The sequence below is a fragment of the Atractosteus spatula genome, chromosome 10 (assembly GCF_055471065.1).
Source record: "Atractosteus spatula isolate fAtrSpa1 chromosome 10, fAtrSpa1.hap1, whole genome shotgun sequence".
NCBI classification, from domain to species: Eukaryota; Metazoa; Chordata; class Actinopteri; order Semionotiformes; family Lepisosteidae; genus Atractosteus; species Atractosteus spatula.
The window spans coordinates 23976229-24001640 of NC_142715.1; the positions used below are offsets into that span (position 1 = coordinate 23976229).

The following is a 25412-nucleotide window of genomic DNA, read 5'->3' on the forward strand; positions in this document are numbered from 1 at the left end:
TTACTACACCAGCTACATTAGTTCATCATTGGGTATTCCTCAGACTATATTCAGAAGATGGCAAAACAGAGCACAAAGCAATAACTCATCGCAGCAATTAACAGGGTCTAGGAGGGGAAGCTGATCATGTAATCATTTTCTTAAGACTCTTTTGTGCTCAGCAGAAGATTGAAAAGGGCAGCAGAGGACAGTCGGGGATGTAATTTCACGAAAACACCTGTTCTGTCTAAACTGCCAGTATTTAACACACTGACTGGACACTCCAGTACATTAACACTACATTGAGAAAGAGGTGGGTTAATACAGACACACTGGCTGACTGGACACTGCTTTAATGTACAATAAGGTACATTAACACTGCACAGAAGAGATAGTTACCGTCACGTCGATAAATAATCTGCCCCCAAACATATTTCCAAGACTCCAAAGTCTCCTAAATTGGTTTTCACATAAAGAAAGTGTATCAGTTGATGACAAATTCAATAATACTTAGACAAATCCGAGTTTCTGGCCACATTCAAAGAACAGCAATAACCTTAATGAGAATATAACTAGACCACAACTAGTTTAGTTCGCAGAAAAGAATCCCTCGGCAACATCACAAACCTTTCCTACTTCGCTCTGCATCTCTCCACTACAGATTCAACAGTGAGGAAGTTAAAAACACCGTTTTTAAACACAGACATTACTACATAAGTCATCGCACTTACCCGACAGCTTCGTTTCTTCATTTGTTTCTGCAGTGATTTCACAGGGAGGCATGAGTCCAACATGATCCGTCCCTCCCTGATCTCCCTGATCTCCTCCTGCTCCCGACTCCTTCTCCCACAGCTGCAGTCGCACTTTAAAGGTCTCGTTTTCCTTCATTCGCGTTATTTCTGTCCCGAAACTGTCCTCCACACACTGTGTGATATTAATCACGGCCCGACTCACCAGGATCTGGGAGACGCTGTGGAGTTTGTCTTGAAACTCGTTCACAGAGTCAGACATCCTGTTTCGGAAAACTTCTGAAACTTCATACACGAACGATTTGAGCAAAACCTCCACGAAACAGTGAAGCTCGTTTTCCTGCTTCATTTGCGCGATTTCGACCCCGAAACCGTTGTCGACAGACGTGATTTTAATCACGACCCGTCTCGCCAGAACCTGAGAGATCCGGCGGAGTTTTTCTTCAATCGACTTCTCGGAATCATCTGTCCGGTTTCGGAAAACTTCCGAAACTTCATGCACGATCGATTTAAGCACAGTCTCCACGAAAGAGTGCGCCTCAGTTTTCAGATTAAGCAACAGATTCTCCATTTTTTTCAGAGTCGATCTGGAAGACACAGACAAGTCCTGCAGCTGCAGCGGCTGTAAACACGTGGGCTTGAGCACAGAAAGCGAAATGTGGTCAAAGAGAGGACTTCCGGGTTATCAGATGAACTTCCTTAGTGACCGTTGCTATAAACCACAAAAATATTATTCGAATAATAAAAATCTGAAAAAAATAGTCCAGAATAGATGTTTGCGTTAAATTATAGTGTAACGCATACGGTCGACATTTTTTTTTATTTTTATTAAATGTGTAAATAATTTACAAATACAACTAGAGGAGCAGAAACAGAATCAAGAGAAAAAAAAACACGAACAGAAAAAAAATTAACTGGTAGAGGTAACGAAGTAAATTATATTTTTTACATATATCAAATGTTTTCCTTGCTTAAGCATTTTTTCATTTTTATAGAATTTAAATAATATTTTAACTCCATCTGAAAAGTACTAAAAAGGGGAGTATTATTGGACCATTTTGATTTATGAATGTGAAATTTACTCAGAATGACTAATAAATTTGGATAAATTTGGATAATATCCATCAGGAGTTATCCAAACTAACTTCCAATTTATATTTTCAAATGGTGCACTCCGAAAAGATCAACTTGACACACACACCTTTCCTGTATAAAATAAAAATCATCTCTCATTTTTTTACAAAACAAATTGCTTTTCTTTTTACAACATTTCGAATACCTTTAATTTAATAGAAACATCTACCTTAATTTCTTATTTATTCTGCACGTCTGCAGTCACTGTTTACATGTCTGCATTGTTTACTTGTACGTTGTCTACTGTTTGTACAGTATATTGTCTTGATGTACTTTGTGTAAAGTATCTATATCTATGTTCTCGCAGTCTCCTTCCTCATCGCTCCTGCTCGCTCGACACTCAGTCTCTATGCCTGGGCTCGTTGAATCTCTGGCCAAGTCTTTTGGATCTTAATGACTATATGAACAAAAAATAATTTCAGGTTTACAAATTTGACAATATTTCACCTATAAGGCTCTGCATGGCTTGGCACCTCATTACCTGTCTGAACTATTATCGCCCTACTCCCCACCTCGCAACCTTCTCTCTTCTAATTCTGCTCTCCTAACTGTTCCTCAAGTCCATCTACATTCTGTGGGTGACAGGGCCTTCTCCTATTATGCCCCCAAGCCCTGGAACTCTCTCCCCAAAGATATCACAGAGTCACCTTCTCTAAACTCCTTCAAATCCAGACTCAAAACCCTATTCTTTAGAAAAGCCTTTACTGAACTGGTTCCATTCTTCACCCCTCTGCTTTTCTCAGTACCACCATCCACGGTCTCCTCTATATATTGTAATTGTGTTTTATCTTGTGTATTTTTATTTATTGTTGTTGTCATTCTGTAAAGAGCTTTGAGAAGCCTCCCTTTAAGGCGCTATCCCCATGTACCCCATGTATTAAGAAGACCCCCCCCTATTCCAGTATATTACCTGTAGTGTTATATTCAAAAAATCATAAAAAAATAAAGAACACTTTCACAACCCAAAGCAAGGTTGTATAAGGTGAGGGGGGCTGTCTGGTGTGTAAAACACTTGGTTGTAGCATTGTGAATGTTGTGCTTCAAATACTATTGAGTCATGAAGAGGACCTCCCTATCCCAGTGTATTGCGTGTCTAATAGGTGCCGTATTGAAAAAATCATAACAAAAACTGAAAGAGGTTTCACAACCCAAAGCAAGGCTGGGAAAGGTCAGAGGACCTGCTTAGTGTGTAAAACACTTACTTGCAGCATTGTGGGTGCTGTGGTTTAAATGCTATTGGCTTGTGAACAGCATCCCCCTATCCTAGTGCACAGTGCCACATTCAATAAAACCATGAGAAAAAGAGATTCACAACCCAAAGCTCTGCCAGTCTTCTGTGTAAACAATCATGGACATCATGATTTGAACATCATGGGTGCTGTTTTTAAAAAGCTGTTGAGTAAAGAATAGGAATTTTCCTGCAGAATGAAAACAGGAAATAAAGAAAGGGTTTCAGAAATAAAACAAAGCTTTATTTATTTATTAAAGCTTTATTGTGCTGACAGTCTGGGTAATTGGAAACTGCTGTTCTGCTTCCTATGGTCATATATGGGTTTTTCGCATGAAACTCTATTGAGCAGTATTTCTGCGTTGTGAACGTATGTATGTATACAGCGGTCCCCCAGTGTTCCAGATGGTGCGTAATTGCGCATCAATCAAAACCCCGACTGTCAGAAAAGGATAATTAGCTCACTGATATGTTTATGGAGGGGTTGTGAGTCGTGGTCTTTAAAATGCATTTGGTTTGAAGGCGTTCCGTGTTATATGATATGTGATATGGACAGAAGAATATTCGTGCGTGGAATAAAAAGACAAACTGAAGGCTGTGAGAACATTCACAATGTACTTTATACACAGAGCAATTGTATATACAAAGCAATTGTTTCATAAAAACGCTACAGGCGTGCCAAAATCGTTTTTGAACTTCAAGCTTACTTTACCCAAAAGTGATGAAGACACAGACATTCAATGAAAACGAATTTGATTCACTCAAGGCTTCGCTCTTTTGTTGTGATGTCATTTTAATTAATGTTAGCTGTGATTAGGTGTCGTTTTTGTCTCTTTTAACTTAAGAGTTAAAGAGTTTAAGAGTCTGCTCCTTTCTTCCTGGTATAGAAATAACATGTTCCATGTTTACAACCACCACTATAAATTATTTGTTCAGCTCTAACGCCTGTCTGCGTTGACAAGGCATCTCAAAATGACATATTAAAGAAGAACACGATCCTTCTGGTTACCATTCCTGTGGTTGGAGCGTTGTTTCGCCCTTTTTCGTTCTTCTACAATATTTACAGACAGGGCTTTATCACTGGAGTTGTACAGAAGAAGTGTGCATCGGTCCATGAAAATCATCAGTACTGCTGTTGTTCTATGCGTAGTTTAACCGAGAGCACTTAAAAGATGCAAAAAGCTTTCAAAGAAAACAGAATTGAAAGACAGTAGAGAAAGGAGGTAAAAAAGCACTCCCCCGTCGAGGAATTAACCACCGTCGCCAGTGTGACTGGATATAAAAATAACTGATTCGTTTTTGCCCAGTCTCTGGAAGCTTCAATGTGATTATTTTTCCTTCCTTATTTCTTCATTCCCATGAATTTACTCTGTAGTAGAGGAAACACGAAAGTGGGAAATTGCAGGCATTCTCCATGAGCACACACCGTTGGGGATGTAGCTCGGTGGTGGAGCGCATGCTTTGCATGTATGAGGTCCCGGGTTCAATCCCTGGCATCTCCACGTGCTTTATATTATTGTGCTCACATCGCAATCTTCTGTTGAGTGAGAACTCTTTGTTGGTGTTCATAGAGAGCCAGGTTTACACAATTAAGTTCAGTCACACGCGAAGTGCTACAGTGTTGCTCTGCTGTTTTAGATGTACCTCCAAAGCATTTAGTTCTGTTAACTACAACAGATTTGAACTAATGTAACGTCATATTCAGGAAATCCAGAGAACGTCTCCACACTTGTCGTGGCTGTTGAAGAAATCACCTGTTAAATCTCACCTGGGATTTCTTGAGAAATCATTCAGCGAGCGAGTCCTCCCTCTGGACTCCGCACTGAGCTGAAAGCTGCGCGAATTCTGTGTGTCCTGTACTGTTACAGGTGCTCTCGTGTAGATGTGGAGCACAGCGACAAGAACACCTTGAACTTTTTCATAAGTGAAGGAATATTCAAAAGATCATGAAAAGTATGGATCGAATAAAATATCCATGGTACAACTCAAGAAAAAACTGAAGGACTCAAACAACAAACAACAAACAACTACTTTTGACGGCCGAAACGTTGTGTTCTCTTTCTTCTTTTTTTCAGCATGGAATAAACCTATAACTTGTTCCTTTGCAGCCTACGCATGCTGACGCAGCTGCCCACCTGAACTACTTTTGATGATTACAAGAGATTCAAGAAACACAACCGTCCGCTCACGGGCTTGGGTCCTGAACGCTTAAGTTAAAAGACAAATTAAAGGATGCAAACTGTAAACTCTCTTCACATCTTACAGTTTATTAAATAAAACAATTTCTTACTTTCTTAATAATTTCTTACTGCTGATAGACGATTTATTGCATTTTATCAAAATCACAATTACAAACATTTTAGGTTAAACTGTTATTCACACACTCTAACGGAGAGAAACGTTAGTGTCTTCAGGTGTGTGAGCCCATTTCTAAAAAAATAAAAAATAAAAGTTATATGAAATTAATTGTTCTACTTTTTAGCTTGCATAGCCTTATGAATATTTCGGTTAAATCTTTTTTTTTCTGTTGTAATTTCAGTTGATATTAATATTAGTCATGATTTACAACTTTTGGACATGGTTCATCTTAAATAATTTTGTAATTAGTTTCAGTTTTGGAAAATCGCACCCAGGAGCTACCAAAACTGGTAATGTTCATATAATGTGTAATGCAATAGCAGCATTTTGGGTGGGAAAACAAAAAGTATTTCTTGGTATGAATCCCAATACTTCATAAGCGGGGTTCGAATACTTCTCGCTTCAGATAAAGCTGTCAATACATCATAGATTTTTACTCAATCAATAGCAGTGTTATCGCTACCGAGCACTAAATATAGATCCTGGCAATACTTCGTAAGATCTTCAGAAGAAAATCCAAAATACTACAGAAGCAATCAAATGTATACGTTTCTTTTGGATCTAGAATAATCTAGGATAATTATGAGACTCAAAACATGCCCGTCTTTTCTTTTTTCGAGGACAAATGGATTATTGAGGTGTAAAGATGGGTTCAAAACCAAAATCATCTGCTATTGCTGCTGTTTCTTTGATAGTTTCTTCAAATCCTTTAATTGATCATCGATATCGAGGAATAATATTAAACAAATTGTTGTTTTCTGTTAATTGCCAATTTTATTGTAATTACATCTTTTTTTACAGATGTCTTGCATGTATCACAAGGTATAATAGTCGCCGTGCGTCCTCAGCTAAAATGTTTTAAAAAGTACGACAAAAGTACAATATGATTAACAACATTCATGGTTATATCTATATTAAAATGAAGGTAAATATACCAAGATATTAAAATAAAATTTTACATTCCTAACCTAATAATGCTTGTGAAGTTTTCCAATAAATCCGAACTGTAATTTTGAGATCAAATTCAATGAGTGAAAATACACAAGTAGTTCACTAAACTGAATTTCTTCCCTGAAATGATTTGCTTGCGAAACACTAAGCAGCTTTGAACGGATCGCGGGAATCAAATATACAGATGGGTTCAGAGTGTGCTTTCCAACTTTTGTGTAACATTTTCCTTTGATAGGGCAGAGTTGTTTTCACAATCTGGGTTAAATAAGAAGGAGTGACATCAGTTTAAAACAGCTTTCCTTCTTGGAGAACAACGGTTGTGTTCAATATTTCTAATTATTTTGGTTTCAAGATCGCAATTTAGTGTGAAATATAAAAGCCAGCTGGATAAATCTGTTACACATCATTTACAATGGTTTTTCAACTAAAGCTCGTGCAGGGATCAAACCCCAACTGTTAGTACGAGTTGCGTAAGGCTCTGCAACATGCAGATGAGAAACTAACCTCCGCTTCTTGAGTATATACACAGTGAGCTATATTTGCGAGCCTACTGCTCCCTACGGGCTCTGTTAACCTTTGGGTTAACAACCGACCCACAGAGACTCATGTACAGCTTAACACTCCTCGGTCTCAGTAAAAGTGATACACTCCGTAAAATTTCCGGAGATTCAATTGTTTTTAAAGGAAAATCATCAACATCTACTGGAGTTTTTCATTCTATACTGTGATTTCTGAAGGGTATCCTGTGAAAATACGAGTTTTTACGAGAAGGGATCGACATATAAGGTCAGCAGGATTGGGGAATTTGACCTTATGATTAAAGCTGTGGGTTCAGCAGTATCAGAACCTGATCAATATCAGTTGACTCCGATATACTTTGAAAATTAACTTCTGGATTTAGAGTCAGGCGTGTTACAGTTGCACCATGGGGTACTTAATTAAAAAAATAGAAAAACAATCAGTGTTCCTGGATCTGTTATCGAGAACAACACCTGCACAAGAGCTGCGCAGGAAAAATAAAATGTGGTCTGGGAAGAAGAGACTCTCTTCAGAAGAGCGGCGCTCCTCACAGGAGGAAAAAGATAGCTGTTACCTTGTGGCGCAACGGTAGCACGTCTGACTCCCAATCAAAAGGCTGCATGTTCAAATCACGTCGGAGTCAGCTCATAGCTTTTCAGGTTCTGCTGGACCTGAACACAGAATTCGCACCATGCAGTTGAGCTCCCTGTGTACACCACATAGATAATCTAAACAAAATAGAGCTCACACAGCAAATACCTTTGAACAAAAGAGAAAAGGCACAGTTCACATCTGCTAAACATCACGTCCGACTTCAGAGACAGCTACATCAGAAAATGAAATGGAATCCTGGAAGTTTCAGGTAACTTTTATTGATACAGGTTCAAGCAAACCTGCTAGGGAGTTTCAGGACACTTTTGTTTTATTAAAAAGTGTCTGAAGCCTGAAGTAAATGTCATTTGAAAAAAAACCCGCTATTGCGCATTAGCTGGTGCTTTTTGTAACGATTTGCTATTTCATGCTGGAAAAAAAGGAAACAGACCCAACGTTTGCTTTCAGGTGCAGTTCATTACATAATAGACATCTATTACTGCGGAGCCTGAATAAAGTTTACACGAGCCAGGTAGAAGTCGAACCTACAATCTTATGATTTGAAATCAGACTCGTTATTTATTAAACCTCTGGTATATCACATAACCTGAATTGCACCATAGTGTGCTGTGCTGCTACGAGTAATACACCGCCCCGTTAAAATTTCAAAGTGAGAAACAGGTGTTTTCTACATTTTTATGAGTTTTAAAATATAATCTCTTTAAATCAGACAAAGGGTTTATGTGTCGCACTGAAATTCCGACTGATTTAGAATTCAAAAAACACTGTTTTCTTCCACAAAATGATCAAATCTTTCACTCTTGTAGTAAAGCAGACCTCGACGGGTGAGCATTTGCTCCAGTAAGTTAGGACACGTATCATGTTAAATCATTTCTTCTCAACACATTTCCTGGTGCACGTTTTCTCTATGAAAAAAAGGACATTTTTCCCTTGCACGAGTTCTCTTTTTTTTTATCAAAGCGCACAGAAAGAAAAAAGAAGAAGAAATAGTGTCGCCCTTGGGAGATGTCAAACGCATTGGACACGAAAAATGCCAGATAAAAGCCAGTTCTCTTCGTTTCTCAGTGTCGGGGCTGCTATGTAAGAGGCAATTTGCTCTGAGAGCAGGTTCAGCGCTTACTGAACGCAGATGTCTCAGAGCGGTGTGTCCAAATGGCTATAAAAGGTGATGTTAGTTGGTTAAAGCGCCTGTCTATTAAACAAAAGAATCTAGGTTCAAATCCCAGCCACCCATTCCTATCTTGTGGTACAGAACGTACCATTTCGGGCAACCACAAAGGGCTTGATTTTGTTAAATGTATGTGTTCAGTTCCTTTCTGTAAAACTTGTTTTTCAAGAAATTCACAGAGCTTGCGAAAAATGAAATTCAATTCTTGGTTATCAGTGCAGAAGAAATATTACCGGCTGGCAAAAAGTGACTTGGAAAGCAATCAGTGGAATTGTGTTTTGACAGTCTCTTGAGAACCTAAGCTAAGTTTTTAGAGATACTTTGTCAGCTTGACATCAAGGCAGAAAACAAAAGCTTTACTGCGTCCTCTCAACCCAAATGTGCTTTGCCACCTTTAGCGTTATGCAGGGAACAACGTCTGCTGAGATCACTTTCCAGTCAGTGCAAATCGTAGTGTTTTAATGTTGGTTGTGCTGGCGAACTGCTTCTGTCTGTGAAACTTCAATGTTTTGCTTCTTCACGGCGAATCGTTGGCAGGAGTTGAGCTTGTTAAATCTTTGCACACAGCTCCATCAGAAGTAACAAATAGAACATTTTTGGAACAACAATAATAATAATAAAAATCTTTCAATCCCTTGATTGCATAAGAGTGCAAACCCTTTATAAAGGGGGTTGTAACTGTTGAAATGTAACCAGTCACATCCCAAATCATGAACAAAGGTTATTTGCCTTCGCCAGACATCAATTATTATATCAATGATTATTCCTATTTAATATCAGTTCATCTCATATAACGAGCCAGATTTCGGAGAACAAACGTTCAAACTGCACAACAGAACCTGAATCCATCTGCTGATTGTCACCGAAGAATGTCGTTTCAAATTATCCGCTGAGCTGTTTTAAGTGTCCGGCCACCTCTGTCCTTCCTACTTTGCAGTGGGCACAATTCTTTCAGTTTCTTCTCTTGTATTTTCCTTGCTATTTTACTGTCTCTTTCTTCCATGAGGAAATGGATCCAGAGCCAAAACCCTGTGTTTCTGCAGTGTCAGTCAGTGTAGAGAGAAATACTCGCACAGCTCCAGTGCACCACTGCACCAATCGTTCTCAACAGCAGTGTGCAGTGAAGTCATGCCCAGGTTGTGAGTTTCCTGGAGAAGTCTCGCCTGTGTTTTCAGCTGCAGAAGATCGCTGTTGAATTTATGTTGGTTCTTCTGTTACTTTTTCTGCTCGATGGCCTTTATTAAATCAGGCACACCTGCTTCCTCGGCAAGTTACTTTATCCCTTCTCACAAACCAACATACTGCAGGCACCTCTAATACCGTCACTGCTTGTGGGCCACGTGTTCCTGCTGTCAGCCTACTATACCACGTTCATGCACATCTAGAAACATTACTACTCTAGTAGAAGAGCGAAAAATGAAACGAAAACACAACCACTTAAAAAAGGGTAGTGCTTTGCTGTGGCTAAGTTGGTAAAAGTACTTGCCTAATAAACAGGACATCCTGGGATCAAATCCAAGTGATGCCTTTATTCCTGTCTTTTTGCACCATTTATCATTATAGACAACATGCTTCTACATTAAGATTAATGGAGGTGTTCATTTAGTTTTTGGCACAACTTGTTTTTAAAAAAATCCACACATTGTGAAAGATAAAATGCTAATCTTTCTTATCAGTGCAGAAGAATTACTGTCAGCTGGCAAGAAAATGACAATGCATTTTTTTTTGCTTTAGTCAAAAATCTGTGAATGTAGAAAAAATACAACATGTGTCAGTTTCTATGTGTCAGTGTCAGTCAGGGTGTGCTTCAGTTAAACACAACGTTGGTAGATCAAATGCACCCAGAAACACACTTTGAATTAAACCGATCTAAACATGACCTTCTCTAAATGTGATTGAGTTTCTTTACACATCCTTAGCCATCCTGATGTTTGCAGAGATTTTAAACTTTTGACACAACTCAAACTACAAGTAAATAGTTGAGTACCTAAGCCAAGATCACCGGGAATGTAGATATAAATGTCTACATGTCTACGTGTACATTATCTACTGTTTGTCTGTATATTGTCTTTAAGCACTGTTTGCACTGTGTTTTTACACTTGTTTTACAATCGTGAGACTTTCTGTAAGTAAGAATTCCATTGTACCAGTACATGTACCGGTTACATATGGCAATAAAGTTCAAGTAAACATCAATATTTCTGCTGTCTCCTGAGAAACACAAGTGTAGAGTCAAAACACAATAAATAATACTATAAATCTATTCAGCTAACACCCAGATGTGACAGAACACATGTAAGACTTACACCCCCTTTAAATATGTATTTCCTTAATATCAGTTATCTTCCATCCCCAGGATACCTGCAAATTCACTATCGCATATTAAAGGCTGTGTGTAAGTCTTTCATGTGTTCTGTCACATCTGGGTGTTAAATTAATAGATGTGTTGTGTTATTTAATATGATTTGACTCCACGCTTGTGTTTCTCAGGAGACAGCAGAAATATTGGGGATTTGCAGCTACAGAAAAATATATGAACTTTACGGGCAAATGTAAGGTTACGTTAAAGAAAAAAAAATTGTCACTGATGAGGATGGGATTCAAACCCACACGTGCAGAGCACAATATATTAGCAGTCAATCACCTTAACCACTTGGCCACCTCACCGAGAAACCCATTCCCTTCAGACATGATTTGGCGCCCTTAAGATGACCATCTTTCTGCATTCTTGAGGGTCATTTTCCTCTTCCACCTGTAATTTCACTATTTTCCTTGGGAGATGTCAAGCCACCAAGCCTGTGCTATGCTTCGGTGGCGGGTGTAGAGGACACCCTGTTGTACACGGAAAGCACATTGATCTCCTTGGACATGAAAAGTGCCAGATAAAAGCCATTTCTCATCCTGTCTCTTAGTATCGGGGCTGCTAGTGCATTAAAGGAGGCAACTTGCTCGGTGAGTAGGCTCAACGCACACCGAATGCAGATGTCTCATGGCGGTGTGTCCAAGCTGCTATAAAAGAAGAGCGCTCTGCCGGCGCCATGACAAAGTTGATTAAAACACCTGTTTCATAAAGAGGAGATCCTGGATCTGAAATCCAGCGGTACCTTTCTTCCTGTCTTGTTTTACAGAACATGTAATTTGGGACACTCACAGAAGTCTTGATTTGGTTTAATGCGTGTATTCATTTCCTTTGCGGAACCCATCTTGCTTTTTTTAACCATATAGCTTACAAAAGATGAAATGCGAGCGAATTTTTTGTTCACCAAAAGCATGTAAATGTAAAAAAAGCAAGGTGCAAGCATTTCTGTGGTGCAATCGGTTTGCGTGTTCGGCTATTAACCCAAAGGTGGGTGTTTTGAAACCACCCAGGGACGCACTTCTTCCTGTAGTAAACATCATCACCGCAAAAATTTTATTTTTCCACAAGACCTTAACTATTTTGATATTTGCAGTAGTAAACAATTGAGAAAAGAATCAACATTACCGGGAATTTCCAATAATTACCGACATCAGCAACTTCCAAGCAGATAGTATTCATCCATGTTCATTTATGTTCCAATGGGTGGCGGGAGAATTCACTTCTACTACCGTTGCATCTGCAGCTAAAGTAATTTAAAAAACAATGCAAATTGTTTGAGAACTTGACAAGCAAAAACAACAGATAGCCGGAGTTCTATTTTTATATTTTCGTATATTTACCTTAATTTTAATATAAATGTTAACCGAAGTGCTGTTCAATATAATGTAATGTTGTTGTACTTTTAAAATATTTTAGCTGAGGGTGAGAGGGGGGATATTACGCCTTGCCAAACATCTAAAATAACTGTAAAAGAGGATGGCATTTTAAAAAACTGGCAATCAAAAGAAAGTTACAATTTGTATGGTATTATGCTCAATATCCCTCGATATTGAAGGTCAGATGAGGAATTTGAAGAAACTATCAAAGAAACAACGGCAATAGCAGAGGGTGTTGATTTTGAACCGGTGTTTGCACCTCAATAATCCATCAGTCTTCGCTTGACAGGCTTCCTCAAGATATTCGGTGTTCTATACAAAAAATCGACAATTAGGCGCAAATGTGGCAAGTGGGGTGGTCCGAGGCAAAGACTGCGGTAGAGGAGGAATAAACTCCACACGATGACTGTATGTATACTGTACATCTGTCTAATATTCGGCCCCTGCAGGGGCATCATATTCGCTGAACTGCCTGCCAGCGTGTGTACGGGCTTATAATTCAAGAATATCAATGGTCAGACGCTTACAACGGGTGTTTGTGTTTGTATTATTTAGAGAATTGAAAAAACATTTTCGAAACTACAGCTCAAATGAAATTAAAAAAAAAAGTTTATTTGTCTCTTTGCTGTAACAACTGTGCCAGAACTATTCAGATACATCAGAATGTAACTAGATTGTATTGGATTTTAGGAAATGTATTTTTGCGCATTTCCCTATACGATCAGAAAACCTTCCTGTTTTCACCGTGTTTATTGTTTCTGCCTATGATCTCGGAAAGAAAGACCCAGTATCTGTTCACCGAAATATTCCAGGAGTTTGCTGTGGTTTGAGAGGAGTGTATGAAGGTAATGAAGGAGGGAGGACACGCGCATTCCGCACGGGGAGCGCAGAGCAATGAGCCGCGCCTGCAGGTCTCCGAGTCTTTTCTTATACAACCTCTGAGTCCGGACACACAGCGTCTCCAGCCAGTGTTGAAGGTTTACAGTTCAGAAAACGGCTGTCTCGAGCAGAAACTGATCTTCCTGCTTTAGTTAAGGTTTGGTTATTGTGGGGGTTTATCTCTTGTATCTCTCTTCTCTTACTAAACACTATCTACTGTAAAGTATATAAATAGAAGCTAAAATGCAGCTAAAATACTTCAGTAAGGCCGAGCAGATAGGAAAGTTTAATAAAAATGTTCTATGATCTATGTTCTAGTTGCCCATATTTTTTTAACTCTCTGTTTGAGCTCTGATTTAATCCTCTCGGCTCCTGCCGCTGTCACCGGGAGAGTGGCTGCATTCCGTAGGGCTACAGGCTGATTTCACAATGCCACATTTAATGAAATATAGGGGAAACCGCGAGGAAAACAATATGTTTTAATACGTCTTCTTCTGGATTTATATTTCGGTCTTTCACCTTTGAATGCATACCTTGACCGTAAATCTTTACTCGATTACAGGCACCCCAAACAGTTCTTAAAGGAGAAATAGAAGCCTATTTGACTTTCTGCTAATCACATTGGAGTGTTCACGAAGCATTTACCTGCCCACCATATGCCCGTAAGCCGGTTTCTCCGTTTTCTTCTTTCTGTCATTGTCAGCGAGCACAAGAAGACAGGAAAAATGCAAGAGAGGGAAAAGCTGTCAGGAGTGGGATTTGAACCCACGCCTCTATTCAGAGACCAGAACACCCAAGCAATGGAAAGACAGGAGTCCTTGAGTCTGGCGCCTTAGACCACTCGGCCATCCTGAAGAGTTATGTAGGTTGGTGTGTTAAAAGCACCAGTAGTTCACAAAACTGAGAAATGCTTTGCTGGAGAAGCGCCACGTTGCCTAATGTTGCGGATCGCGGAAATCAAATATTCGGATCGATTTAGAGTGTGCTTTACAGCCTTTGTGTAATATTTTAAATTGTTTTAAAAATTGAATTAAATTGTTTTAAACGTACTACGTTTAGGACTAATTGGTGTGGTAGAATATGGAGATCATCTCCAGCTCGGAGCTCAACTGCCACAACAAGTTGTGCTGAACAAAGTCAGAGTTCAGGTGAACCTTTGCTCAGTGTGGTGCTCAGGACTCAGGAGTATTGCTGTGGTTCTAATTAGCACGAACAGCAGGGGCTCTGAATCAGAACATTTCAATTTATCTGTTCAGTAAGTTAAAATGCAGGACACGTTAAAATCGGATTATTACTGTGTCTCTGTCCCGTTTGTATATAACCGAATGTTTAAAAGATACCAGTAAGGACACACAACTACTAATGCGGTACTTATTGGAAATAGTCCCAAAACAAGTACGTCCGGCAGCTAGTAGACCCCTGTAATAATTTTGCAGTGACACTTTGAAGATTTACACTCTATTTAAATATTAATTTACTAAATTTCAGTTCTCTTTTCTCACACTCCCTGGCATAACTGAACTCTCACTCTCGCATACTAAAGGTTTTACATGCATTAGCTGTGATACAGATTCTAATAAAGACAGAATGAAACTGTTTTGTGTCTCATGGTGATCCTCTTCTCGATCCAAATGAAATGTTTAATATGATCCCTCGAGAAAGAAAGGAGTCAATTTCCGCCTGGAATGATTGATGCTCAAACATTTTGTAATATATCCGGAAGTTTATACAGTAGAATCCTGGTTTGTGGCTTAAATTCAAGGTAAACAAGACTAAGGAAACGAGTTGGAAACGATGTCGATCTGGGATTTAAATCATCCGGAACATTTCACTACATTGGGCAGTATGTGCCAGAAAGCAGCACCTGACATCTGTTGATAGCTCCGTTGGTAAAGCGGAGAACTGTAGTAGAAACAAGAGAGATTTCTTAGGTCGCCGGTTTGACTCCGGCTCGAAGGAAGGTGCCCTTCGTGTATTTCATTCAAACAGTTAAAATAGCCGATCTTTTTTTTTCACTCAGACTTTGATCAAAAGTTCAATAAACGACGAAGCAGAGGCTTTTGTTCCGAATTCAGCTCACGTCTGATTGTCTTGTTTTGGCCAAGATCTGATCTTTGAATTCAGGGACTACTCTGTCTGCTTTGTACAGTAATTCAAAAGTAGATACAAATGTCATATTTTTATTGTAGATATAAAGGTGTTCTCTGTTTTCAAAGGATAGGTACTTAATTGGCTTTATGATTTGGTTTTGATTTTGTATCGTTGTATTATTAAGTTTGTGCTTTCTGTGTTTTTATCGTATTGTGAACTTATTTTTTAAACAAATGCTTACAAAGGCAAACACGGCACACATCTGTTTATACCAGCGGTGAATTGTACATTTTTATTAAGTACAAGCTACTGTGCACTTCTGGGAGTATAACAGGTTCGATATAAAGTGGCAAAAATATAAAAGGGGAAAATACCCCAGACTGCGTGTAAAGCCCTCGTTGTGACTGTTGTTTTATTGTTGAATACGGCATACTGTGCACGAAATGTTGCAGAAACACAATCTGATAGTTAAATAATTATTATTTTAATAATTATGTATAAGTATGAGGCACCGGATCCAAATATTCAGTTCTGATTTTTTTAAGTGATATCTTCCCTTCCTCTGGTAGAAGTAACACGATGTGAGTAATTGTTTTTTGTTCTTTTTTTTCACGTTGCGATCCAAAAAGCCTCAGATGCACAGTCTGACAGCAACCAAACCAGAATGGATTCTGCTGGGAGCCAGACTGAGCTTATTCTTGCTCCTTGTGCTGAAAACAGAATTAGCTCTTACCCGAGCACCATCTACCGCTGCTGGATTGTACTCTACGTCCTGCTGCTCCAGCAATTATTTTGACGAAAGACAGATCACTTGTACGCTTTTAACCTTCTCGCAGCTACAGGCGAGACTGAAGCTGGCGATATAAAGGCACGCACTGGTACACCTTCTCTAACTTTCACAATCGCGATAAACATTTTTTTAAGACCTTTGAAAAACTAGATATAGATAAAACTAGATAAAAAACATGAGCTTTATCGGTTTTTACATTAATCGATTTTGAATCAAATATGATCTTTTTACATTGCATTTTACGTTGAAATGTAGCATGCATACCTAATCCACCAACGGACAGAGCAATATTTTACGTTGCCTTCCAGAGCTTCCAACGTGTGATGGATTTGTATGGGTGTCTGTATGATACCACTACAGCACTGGCGCAGGTGCAAAATCCACTTTCACACGACTTTTTCAGTGTCTTCTCTCTCAAATGGACCGAAGCACAGGAGCCAATATTAGAGAAAACGACAGATGTTTAAACAGAGGATGTCCCAATGTCTGGGACAACGCATTGTGATTTTGTATAAACGCAAATGGTTTCTCATTTAAAAGCCAACAATATTCTTTTTCTCCCTGGCGCTAATAAGCTACCACACATGCAAGCTGTTGTGTGAAAGAAAATTCATATGTCCATAGGAAGGCAGAATAAAATCCAGAACTGTGTTGGTGATATCGATAAACAGGGCTCATGTTCACAACAAAACTTTACTGTATAAAAAGTTAAAATTCGTAAATATATTTTTTTATTATGGCTTTGTCATTTACTGTAGTTATTCAGGAGAACATTATGTTAATCGTATAGATGAAACGTTTAATATATTCAGGTGGGTAGCTACGTCAGCATGCGTATCTGCAAAGGAACAAGTAATATTGTAGGTTTATTCCATGCTGAAAAGAGAAGAGAGAAAACAAACCTGAAGAAGGTTTCACAGCTGAAACGTTGTGTTTTCTCTCTTCTCTTTTCAGCATGGAATAAACCTATTACTTGTTCCTTTAATATATTGTTCGGTTTGACTCAAAATGCTTTACTACTACAAGAGAGAATTATAGTATGGAGGATGAGACACATTTATGATTTCTTGGAAGAAAATGTTTTTTCTTTGCATTCGAAATGAATCGAAACTTTAGCGCGACACACAAACCCTTTGCCTTTTTTAAAGATATAATATTTTTAAACAGACAAGTATAGAAAAACGTTTTTTTTTTACTAAGCAATTTTGGTCGGGGGCGATGTATTACTGGTAGTGGCGCTGAGGTCACTATGGTGCAGTTGAGCACCGAAAGATTAGGGCCAGTGACGTAATGTATAACGCATCTGACTTCGGAACAGAAGATTGTAGGTTTGACTCCTGCCTGGCTCATGTTGCTTTTTTAACACGGTACTGTCTGAAGATCAGCTCCTGCTCTGAGCTCAATAGCAATGCAAAACTGTCCGTAACAAAGCTGGCGAGCAGCTGAACTTGTGCTCAGTAGTCAGTACGGTGCTGAGGGTTCAGTACTGGCGTTGTTCTAATTAGCATGAACTGCAATGGCTCTGAATCTGACCATTTCTATGGAAGCCCGTTTCCGCCAGGGAGTAAAAATAAAAACGCGCTATGGTATCTCAGAATTCCAACTTAGTAACTGAGAATTGCGACTTAAAAACTCAGAATTCCGACTTTATATCTTTATATCGGGTTCCAGGGCTTGTACCCTCGCCGCTCCCACCCTAGTTCGTGCCTCACTGCATTGGCTCGAACCCAGGCCTTGCCAGCTGAGCTAAAGAAGAGTTTCTTTTTAAAGTAAAAAAGGACATACAATGGAAATATTTAAAAAGTATGTTTCAGCTTTTATAATTGTGAATTCTTCTGGATGTGAAGTGTCTATTTCTGTATCTTATTTCATATTCTGTCTTCGTTTTTGTATTTCTGGTGTTTAAATAAAAAAAAAAATAAAAGCCCACCGTCCACTATTCCATCTGTGTACTATGGAAGCCTCACTACCGGAAATGGGATTCCATAAAAATTAGTGTAATTAATTTGATTTTTATCAGGGCACTGTACATGACAAGTCTTCAGGCTTATAGATTCTATGATCTTGTACGATTCATCAATATAGTGTAACGGAACGGCCAACATACAATTTTTAGTTCAGGTGGGTAGCTGCGTCAGCATGCGTAGGCTGCAAAGAAACATGTAATAGGTTTATTCCATGCTGAAAAAAAGAAGAAAGAAAATATGTTTTGGCCGAAACGTACCAGTAAACTTTACATTAACAATACCAGCCAACGATACATTATCATTTCACACCGGTTCTACAGGAATCTACAGCAGAGCCCTGAGTTGACTCCCAGAGTCCCACTGAGCCCATAGAATTCCACATCACCCATCACTCCTGCACACAGTCCGCTGAGAGCGCCTGTCCATAAACTACTGGATTGAGAATGGGATCAAATAATTCCCCATTTTCTTAATTCTACATCAAAGGACTGTTAAACGTCTATTTGAAGGCATCGATTCGTATTCTTAAACCAGATGAACGCCTGGAATAAGTTAATATTACTTATAAATAGTCGTGCTACAATACTCCAGTTGAAGGCACGCTTCTAGCTTTGTGGTACTCTGGTGCGTCACAAATTTATGTTTGAATTTCTGTGGATGAACTACTATAGGTGTACCCTCGCTCACTTTCTTTAGCGACAGTCGTTGCTCTTCATCTGAGTGATGTATTTGCCTGTTTTTCGGTTCACTTCCCTGCAAGGAATATTTACCTCAGAGCTCTCTTTCACAGACTGCAGGCGCTATGTTTGTTAACAGGTGTTATAGTGATGACATCTTTCTGTATGATCAGGACAGGAGCTGCAAGTCCACTGTGTTGTGGCTCCAGTACAATTTTAGCTTATTATTATAATACGTTTTAACAGCGACAGATTCTTAAGATCACAAGGTGTTTACGATATTATTTCAGTATTAAGATGTTACTACATTCGGAACTGTCCCATAGGATTCAGTGTTCTATTAGTTTGGCACTAAACTGCTTAGTCTATTGCAGGAATTGTACTTAGTCCTGTCCTGTAGTGTCCTCTAGAGAGCAGCAGCTGTTTCCTTGGGCTCATTGCAATTGGGAACATTGTGATTACTGAGCAGGGGACTAAAGTCAGCAGACGAGCGAGTTGCAAATCGGTATTAATCTGGCGTACAGAGCTGCATGCTAATCTCTGGATCATCTCCAGTTAATGCGATGCTGTTCTTACCTTGCAATTGACCCAATCTGACTACTGGCACCAACCCTGTTATTACAAAGAAACTTCTTGTGTACCTACCGTGATACATAAGTTTGGTGGAAAGGTTTGGCAGCCCATATTCAGTCAAAGATGTGTGTGCAGATCACTGTGATATATAGGCATCAACAAACTGACAAATACAATATTAAATGTTTAACTGATAAAACCCAAATTAACCAAACCTGTATAAATTAGTGGTGGAAAGGAGTCTTTTTATATAGCAAAAGGTCTCTGATCCTTTGGTAAGAACGATGGGTATATAACCCATTGTCCTCAATATTAGAAATGAATCCTTGAGCATTGCCGTTGTACCAACGGTCCTCAAGAGTGCTGCCATTACCACTGTTCCATAAAAGCCTAACATTACCCTTTCTTGCATAAATTGTAGAACGTGCCATCACATTTCAGTTGCACCTCAGTAGCAGTTTGATCTATTATCACCCTACTCCCCACATCATAACCTTCGCTCTTCTAATTCTAGTCTCCTAACTGTCCCCTAAGCCCGTCTACACTGTATGGGTGACAGGGCCTTCTGCTGTTATGCCCCCAAGCTCTGGAACTCTCTCCCCAAGGATACCAGAGTCACCTTCCCTAAACTCCTTCAAATTCAGACTCAACACCTTGTTCTGGAGAAGAGCCTTTACTGAACTGGTTCTATTCTTTACCCCTCTGCTTCTACTTTTCTTAGTACCATCATCCACGGTCTCCTCAGTCTATTGGAATTGTTTTAACCTGTGTATTCTAATTGTAATTCTGTCAAGTGCTTTGAGAAGCCACCTTCGGAACCATTATATAAAATAGTTTATTCTAAATCCTTGAAACTTTAATAGGGCACTGCAGTAGGGCTAAAAATTGACAGCCTTAGTGGGCCATCATGATGTGTGCAAATTATAGGTAGTCACAAAGGAAGACTAGGATTCACTTGAAATTCATGACCTGGAACACTGAAACAGTGGAGAGGCTTTGTGTAGTAAGCATTCAGTCTCACTCTACCCAGTCTGTGCTGCTGGTAAAGGTGGTTGTGAACACCCGTCTTCCGGCTCAAGTGCTGGGATCTCCAGTCTCAATCCTAATACTTCTCATGACTGTCCAATACCACTGCTGTAAAACCAACACCCATAAGACAAGACCTCCGAGATTCTAACTGTACCATTATTCACTGATGTTTGTGCACCAGTATTGTTCCTCTGCTAAGGAAGGGAAGGCCTACTTTATACCAAGCCCCTGTTGACAATTCCTTCCTTGTGTTTCTTTTAGTCAGTTTGTGCAGCCTAGAATAGGACACCACATCTCACTCTTACTGGGCACTACAATAGCAACTCACACTCCATAAGCACTACCCCTCTCAGAAACGGGAGGATTTCCAGTATATTGAACACCTGTCTCTCCCCCAGTAAAAAAAGTCACAATGCCCTGCCCAAGGAATAGTGCGGCCATCTTCCCCCAGTACAACGCTTTATTACTCCAGCCATTTTCAGCCCTCATTGGCAGCAATATGGGAAGCATTCTTGAAAGGGGAACCCCCACAAATACTTCCATTTATTAATGGGTCTCACTTCCCTTGAACTCCTCCACCCCATTCAAACCTATAAACCATGAAGAAACAAGGGCAGGCAGAAGGGTCTTTCACAGTTTAATTGAGATGTTGACATTACAAGGCGAGTGGAGGCAGGAGAGTCACAAGGGCCAGGCTGGAGCCTTCATTCAGGCACCTGGGAAGGAAGAAGGAGAACAATCAAGCTGAACTGCAGGACACCCACCCCTACAAGAGCTCCTCCTGCCAGACCCTACCTGTCCACTGGCCAACATCTCCAAAGTCCTCTGCTCCCTCCACATCCTCACTGGTGCTCTCAGCATCTTCACTGGAGCTCTGAGGGTCTCCCTCCTCATCCTCAGTCCAGTCAGCCCCCACATCCAGAGGACCCTCTACTGGTGCCACAGCCACCCGACTGCTGGTCACCAGGCTCCTGGTACCTGTGGACAAGCAGCACCCAGGAGTGAGGGATCCGCTATACCCAGAGTCCCACAGTGATGCTACTCATCTAAAACAGTCCCTTTGTCCAGCATGGGATCATTCCTCAGTTGTCCAAGCATGGTTGTCTCTTGGGCAGAGATGCATCCACAAGGGATAGAGAACCAGACCCACCTTCATTCCAGCTGCCAGCACACCTGGACTCACAGCAGGTACAGACCTCATGGTCACCATACAGCTCCTCCCACCTGGAGGAGAGGAGGTGAGGCCTCCACCTGGCATGTCCCAGAACACCCTCAGCAGGCTCCTTGCAGAAGTACCTCTTTGCCTCCCTGTTGTAGGTGCAGGACTTGGTCCCTGGTGTTGCTTTAGCAGGAGCCACAGCCATGACACAGTGCATGTACAGCTCAGTCACTTCATGCTGCAAGAGGGAAAGTCACAGCATTAAGGGATCAAGGCCAATAGAGGGACAGAGAAGGACCTTCTGCCATCAGTGAAGTCAAGCTGGCAGCTCTAGGCACTACAGCTCCCAGTCTGGTTCACATCTAGATCATGGATGGAAAAGCAGACAATGGATCAGTAGAGCAAGAAGGCTGAGCAGCCTTTGAGAGTAGTACCTTCCTGGACAGCTTCTTCTGGAAGAGGAAGGCATCAATTGTGAAGCGAAGCACATCCTCCTGCTTGGAGGGGACAAACCTGGACAGGCATCCATCTGCCTTGCTGTCCACCATGCACCTGGGGACAAGGACAAGGATGAACCCCTGCAGGCTCTCAGGGCTCCTGCCCACCTCTCCTCCCAGAAGGGGCCGTACCCCAAGTTGTCGATCACAGGGAAACGGGGCTGGGAGTGCTGGTCCGGTTTCTCGGTTACGTAACACGAGTGGATGTACAGCCTCTGCTCCGCTGTGGCAAAGTAGGCAGTGGCCTGGAAGTACATGGGCTGACCCAGGAAGTACTCATCCTTAGGAGAGAGCCGGACCCAGTGGGCTGGATAGAGAGAGAGGCAGCATTACACCTGCACACAGCACCCCCTGCAGGCAGGAGGAGCCACTCACTCAAGGAGCTTACAGTTGGTGGTAAGCAGCACAAAGCTGCGTTTGTTCTTCAGGTCCTTGAAGAAGGTCCTTCTCCTGGCCCACGTGGGGACATAACCAACCTTGTAGGAGTAGTGGAACCTGCAGGACAGAGGGGATGAGGGGCTTCTGGTCACTTTCCCAGCAGCTTCTCAGCAGCAGCAGAGCCTACCTGTTGTAGGAGCACTTGACCGGCACAGAGAAGGGAATGAAGCGATGCACAGGTGCACTGGAGGAGGGCGGGGCATAGCGGAGAGTGTTGGAGTACACCAGGCGGCCCTGGACAACCTGCAGGGTCACAGAGGAAGGGATATTCCCCAGAAAAGGCAACCCCGACACTAGCCCTACAGCTCACATCGATACACTGCCTGTAGATGAAGACCCGCTTACCGATCGCTCAGTGCCGCACTCGTGAAGACCGTAGATGAAGTAGAAGTAACTGCGTGTGGTTCGGCTGATCTCGGGCGCACTTTTAGAAAGCAAAGACGGAGCAGTTATGTTGAATCACTCTGCACCCACTGTCAGTGGGGTGGCGCAGTGGAAGAATGCTGGGCCTGTAACCCAGAGGTTGAGCGATTGAAACCATCCTCTGCTCTGTACATGTTATGCACGATTGATAAGCACACCATCAATTTAATGAAGTGCATTAAAACTGATTTTTTCTCTCGTGTGTATGCAAGCTTCACACTTATGGTACTCTTTCATCTTTACCAATAGCAGATGCCCAAATGTATCTTTGGTCGTTCTGCGATCCTTCATAGTTTCCTCAATTCCTTCAAATGAACATCCATATCAAAGCAATTATGTATATATATTACAATTAAGGTACATATTAAAAATATCAATACACATTTGTATAATGCTCATTTGATAATGATTGTCAAGGATTGTCAAGTTCTCCAAAAAATCTGTGTTCTAATTTTAAAATATTTTTGCCAAGGATACAACGGGTGTATAAATGAATTCTCCCAACAGCCAGTTAAAGAAAAATTCCACACGTGATGATGGTTTTCTTGGACATTGACTTGGGTAATTAATTGTTTACTTGTTGTAGTTCCACACGAGTAAAACACGAAGATTTCCTGCAACATTCAAGAGGGTTTGCGAAGAAATCCCTTCAATTTTTAGCGGAGATTATGTTTACATCATCACAATCTGAAGCGTGTCCCTGAGTGCGTTTGACCCACCAGCCCTTTGTTTAACAGCTGCATAGGGACACATTCCCGTTGCTTGTCACAACTCACATGTTTGTAGTTAAAGAAAATAAAATAATGTCATTTTCCTGCCAGCTGGCAGTATTTCTTCTGCACTGACCAAGAGTAACCAAGAACTTCATTTGATCTTTCGCAGGCTGTAATCTACAGAAAAGGGAGTGAATACATGTATTAAGCTAAATCAAGCCGACGGAGATGTACTGCTGTCGTTTTTCTCCACTTTTCATTAAAAGGAGAAAAAATCACTGGCATTTTTTTGCAGCATTTCTTCTGTCCTGATAAGCAAGATTTGTATTTTATCTTTTAGAAGTTGTATGAATTTCTTGAAGTTCAGAAACAACTTGTTCCAGAAAAGAAATGAACACTTGCTTCAAAGTAAATCAAGACGTATGTCTCTCTCGGTGTGTGTGCTCTTATCTGTCCATCTCTCTCTCCTCTTCTCTCATTCTGGCAGTCTGTGCAGAGTATCTGAAGGGGATGTAACACCACTTGGCAAAGAAGAAAAATTCTCAGAGGCAGAATAAAAAATCATTATTCTCTTCTTAGTCAGATTCACAGCTCAGACTCACACTCAGACAGAAGCTCAACTCCATACTGCTCTCTATCATCACAATCTAGAACCAGAACATATTCAGACAATCAGTGCTGCTACATGAACAATATCTGACAGAACAGCCTGGACTCAAGTCACATCTCCCCCTTTTCTCCTTCCTCACAGCCCTCTTAGAGACATAAAAGAGCTCCTGGTTCTCCTCTCTGTGAACTGGGCTCAGGGGTCACTGATCTGGCAGCTGTGGGCTCTGTTCCAGGTCAGAAGCAAGAAGGTTCTATTAACCCTTTCCAGGACTTCCAGCCCTTCAGTATTACTTTCTTTACTGTATGTCAGCCTCCAAACATGTTTTTTAAGTGTTTTATAACACAAGTGAGTGTGGAATTATCTTTGTATTTATGCAATAAACACCAGTATTGACACTCTGATCAGTATATTGATTATTAGTAGCCAAAGGCCGATGGTCGTAACTACAATAGTGACCAGTTGACCACTCTGTAGCTCTGAGCAGTGGGACTCAGATCACACAGAAGAAGACCTGTCTGTGTGTGATTCTACACCAGCCCTGGGATTCAGCTGCTCTCACAAGTGTCTCACAGACAGTCTTATAAATGTACAATTAGATGAAGTCTTGTAACAGTTATACAGTTAATTTAAATCATCAGACTACCTATAGAGCTGAGAGCTGGGTGGAAATAAAACCAGGATACACATTTTAACCTATAGGAACCTATAGGAACATGAGTCTAACCCTCCTGGCTTCTATACTCTGAAGATTTGTGTAAAACCCTTAAAAGCGCTTATTTCAGGGACTCGTGCTCGTTCTCTACTGCTCCACACGGGTATGCTTTGTAACGCATTAATCTGTGAAGTAAACTATTTTTTTTTTAAACATTTCGAGTACCTCTGGCATTCATGAAAAAGACACACAAAAGCAGCAGACGCGCTCTGTCAGAATAAGCGCTGTGACGTCACAGACACCAGCCAGAGCACCGGGATCAGAGAGAGAAAGAGCGCGGGAGGCACACGGAGCGCACGGAGAAGAGTTATTGATCACTTGTCTATCGACAACCAATTATTTCAACTGAAGAACCGTAGAAAAATCGATTAACTTCACCGATTGGTGAGTACTGATTCTTTTCTTGATCCTGTTTGAATAT

At 40.6% G+C, this 25412-nt stretch overlaps 2 non-coding genes across 2 annotated transcripts; one reads left to right on the forward strand and one right to left on the reverse strand.

The window, feature by feature from the left end:
• The first annotated feature begins 4520 nt into the window (after window positions 1–4520).
• trnaa-ugc (transfer RNA alanine (anticodon UGC)) lies at window positions 4521–4592 on the forward strand. The gene has a single exon. It is a non-coding gene; the product is annotated as a tRNA-Ala (tRNA).
• Window positions 4593–14056: 9464 nt separating this feature from the next.
• trnal-caa (transfer RNA leucine (anticodon CAA)) lies at window positions 14057–14167 on the reverse strand. Its single transcript has 2 exons — window positions 14130–14167; window positions 14057–14102 (listed from the first exon to the last, which is right to left on the reverse strand). It is a non-coding gene; the product is annotated as a tRNA-Leu (tRNA).
• Between the last annotated feature and the right edge of the window lie 11245 nt (window positions 14168–25412).